The sequence below is a fragment of the Petromyzon marinus genome, chromosome 73 (genome assembly GCF_048934315.1).
Source record: "Petromyzon marinus isolate PM22_M1 ecotype Great Lakes invasive population chromosome 73, UKy_Petmar_22M1.pri1.0, whole genome shotgun sequence".
In the NCBI taxonomy this organism is placed as follows: Eukaryota; Metazoa; Chordata; class Hyperoartia; order Petromyzontiformes; family Petromyzontidae; genus Petromyzon; species Petromyzon marinus.
Genome location: NC_133739.1, coordinates 8,691,025 through 8,695,054, shown reverse-complemented (window position 1 = coordinate 8,695,054; position 4,030 = coordinate 8,691,025). Strand labels below are relative to the sequence as shown.

At 47.9% G+C, this 4,030-nt stretch overlaps 2 protein-coding genes and 1 pseudogene across 3 annotated transcripts in view; all 3 read left to right on the top strand.

The window, feature by feature from the left end:
* The window catches only part of LOC116958166 (uncharacterized), a 128,998-nt gene that overhangs the window by 74,868 nt on the left and 50,100 nt on the right, over positions 1 to 4,030 (top strand). The window lies entirely within an intron of this gene.
* LOC142907017 (uncharacterized) overlaps positions 1 to 4,030 on the top strand; it is a 72,311-nt gene that overhangs the window by 29,431 nt on the left and 38,850 nt on the right. The window lies entirely within an intron of this gene.
* Positions 1 to 4,030, top strand: part of LOC142907024 (uncharacterized) — a 183,127-nt pseudogene that overhangs the window by 149,364 nt on the left and 29,733 nt on the right.

Here is a 4,030-nt window from a genome sequence, read left to right as displayed (position 1 = left end):
TATTTCGCGTGAATGTTCTCTCGTTAAGTAGATGGCCTTGCCGGGGGTTTGGTTCGATGCGGACTTTCACCTGGTTGGGATGGCGGGATCGAGACGAGGCTGAGCTTGTTCATATCCGTGTACATCGATGTCCCACATTGCTTACACGGACACACCACACACAATGAAATAAATAGAAACTAGAACGACTTAATTCCGGGGATGGCCAAAGATTGAGGAATCTCTTTCAATGGAGCGAGTTAATTTTGTGTTCGATTCAACATCTCTCTGACCGTCTGTGTCTCTGTTCCCCTCTGTGTCTCTCTCTTGCTGACTGTGTTTCTGTGGTCTCTGTATCTTACTTTCTGTCTTCCTTTTGTTTGTGTCTGTCCACCTCTCTCTCCTGTCAGTCTCTGTGTGTGTCTCTATCAGCGTCTTTCCAACTGTATTCAACTACCGACAGTAGCAACATGCGCCCGTTCAACTTTCACGGGCCCACGACTGCACGCGACTCAAACTTGCTCCGAGTCTCTGTGTGTACGTTGAACTTCTTTCGCACCGTACGTAGCCCACCATGCTAATCTGTGGGTCTCTCTGTGTGTGAGTCTCTGTGTGTATCTGGAAATTCTTTCGCACCGTACGTAGCCAACCATGCTAATCTGTGGGTCTCTCTGTGTGTGAGTCTCTGTGTGTACGTTTAACTTCTTTCGCACCGTACGTAGCCAACCATGCTAATCTGTGGGTCTCTGTGTGTGAGTCTGTGTGTGTATCTGGAACTTCTTTCGCACCGTACGTAGCCAACCATGCTAATCTGTGGGTCTCTCTGTGTGTGAGTCTCTGTGTGTATCTGGAACTTCTTTCGCACCGTACGTAGCCAACCATGCTAATCTGTGGGTCTCTGTGTGTGAGTCTGTGTGTGTATCTGGAACTTCTTTCGCACCGTACGTAGCCAACCATGCTAATCTGTGGGTCTCTCTGTGTGTGAGTCTCTGTGTGTATCTGGAACTTCTTTCGCACCGTACGTAGCCAACCATGCTAATCTGTGGGTCTCTCTGTGTGTGAGTTTCTGTGTGTATCTGGAACTTCTTTCGCACCGTACGTAGCCCACCATGCTAATCTGCGGGTCTCTCTGTGTGTGAGTCGCTGTGTGTATCTGGAACTTCTTTCGCACCGTACGTAGCCAACCATGCTAATCTGCGGGTCTCTCTGTGTGTGAGTCTCTGTGTGCATCTGGAACTTCTTTCGCACCGTATGTAGCCGAACCCGCACAGGAGGAGCGGCTGGTATCTGTGGAGCTTTGGGCTGGGTACCATCTGTCGGCGGGAGCGAGAGACGATGAAGCTCCCAAGCATTTCACTACGTTACCAACATCATATTTGCACTCATAAGTCGCTTGCCTAATTGTGTGTTTTGTATTGAATCTCATCTCAAACAATCGAAGGACGCCTCCCCCTAAGTGGCAGCTGCCCCTGTGTGGCACAAGGTGGCCTTGCACCGGCCTGCACGTGGACATGAGTCTGTCGGTAGGGGGCGATCATTGACGCGCCGTCTCCGTTGTATAGTTTCTGGATAATGTTTGGAATTGCCACAATTTTGACCGTGACACCGACATGCAATGACCTGTGCGTCGTGAATGACACAACGCTATGTTTTTACATCTGCCGTGAAGCAGACTGCGCACATTGTGGTGAATGTTACTGGGGTAGCCAGGTGTGCCTGTCTGATTTGAACCTTGAACCTCTGCAATAAATAGAGAATGCGCTACCATATTCTTGGTTCTTTCGGTAAAGTCACGTAAATAGAAAACAAAAATGAAGATAGAAAAAGCGTTTATTTTTATTTAAATTGCCATTATTATTTTTTTCTTTAATATAACATTTTTTTTATTTACGTGCCTTTACCGAAAGAACCCAATAATATGAATTCCTGCCAGTCACGAAAGTTTTAAGTCAAAATAGAATGCACCACCAACTCGGCTCGCGTCAATCTGCGTGGAGGCGTGGGGGGGCCTGAGAGAGTTTCTCACCGGCGCAGAACTTCCATGCAGAGGGCTCCACGCAGCTTCGTGCGGAGCGACAGGCCAGGTAGCTCCCACACAGCGTGGCGCAGCTGATTAACATTTATATTGTTGGTTCTGTCGGTAAAGTCACGTAGATAGAAAACAAAAATTGGAAAATAATAAATTGATGTAAAGATGCCATTTGTCGACTGCTTGAGATAACTGTGCCCACCTATGTGCGCACGCACACACAGTGTACACACACACAGTGTACACACACACAGTGCACACACACACAGTTTACACACACACACTGTGTACACACACACACACTGTGTACACACACACACTGTGTACACACACACACAGTGTACAAACACACAGTGTGTACACACACACAGTGTACACAGACACACAGTGTGTACACACAAAGTGCACACACACAGTGTAAACACACACAGTGTGTACACACACACAGTGTACACACACACAGTGTACACACACACAGTGTACAAACACACAATGTACAAACACACACAGTGTACAGACACAGTGTATAAACACACACAAAGTGTACAAACACACACGCAGTATGCACACACATTGTACACACACAGTGTACACACACACAGTGCACACACAGTGTGTGTACACACACACACAGTGTACACACAGAGTGTACACACACACACACATAGTGTACAGAAACACACGCAGTGTACACACACAGTGTACACACACACACAGTGTACACAAACACAGACACAGTGTACACACACACAGTGTACACACACAGTGTACACACAGTGTACACAAACACACACACACAGCGTACACACACACACACAGTGTACACACACACACACACAGTGTGTACACATACACACAGTGTACACACACACAGTGTACAAACACAGTGTACAAACACACAGTGCACACACAGTGTGTACACAAACACACAGTGTGTACACACACACACAGTGTACACACACACACAGTGTACACACACACAGTGTGTACACACACACAGTGTGTACACACACACAGTGTACACAAACACACAGTGTACACAAACACACACACAGTGTACACAAACACACACACACAGTGTACACACACACACAGTGTGTACACATACACACAGTGTACACACACACACAGTGTACACACACACAGTGTACAAACACAGTGTACACACACACACAGTGTGTACACAAACACACAGTGTGTACACACACACACAGTGTACACACACACACAGTGTACACACACCCAAGGGGTCTCTGTTCAAGGGAGGGAGCAATGGAAAATGAATCTAAATCAACTTAAACTTCAAACCCTCTCTGTGACGTCACCACTCACCATAACCTCATCGGCGTGAAACGCCAGAGGGATGTGTACCTCGCTAGTGACGTCATGTCCCCAAGGTGTTCACCCCACCCCGTCCAAGGCGCCCTTGAACGTGACGTCACCTCTGCCTGGGTCGCTGCCGTTTTCTGTTCAAGTAGAATCATATTTGGGCAAGGTCACGCCCAGTGACTGGCGGCTCATTAACATAATCTATTCACGTACGGAGCCGCTCATTGTGGGAGGGGAGTGTTATCGTCCCCCACAAGTGACGTCATGTCACCTCTTGCTGCCGCGTGACGTCACGGGATAACAGGAAGCTGCTGCTCCGCCCGTGCACTGAATTTCGAGGTGAGAAATTCTCATCGCGGTTGTGGTGGTGGTTGTTGTGGTGGTGGTTGTGGTTTACCGAGGTAGAGCCTCGCTCTCTCTCGTAGGGATGTCAATTGAGTAGCAGCGAGCATGGAAGCGATGTCCAGGTTGCAACTTTACAGCGCGGGGCCTAACCACGCGGGGCCTTGCCTCCTGCCCTCGCCTGATCGCGTTTGCTTCAATTATCTCGCTTAAGTTTAATTTGTCTTCAGGCGGGTCGCCACTTTGTCACTTTGTTTTACTTTTAAATATTCACGCGGTTTTTATTTCATTTTTATTTTTTACACCAGGCCAAGCCCGCTTGAGCTGCTGTACCGCTTTTTGTTTTCAGAA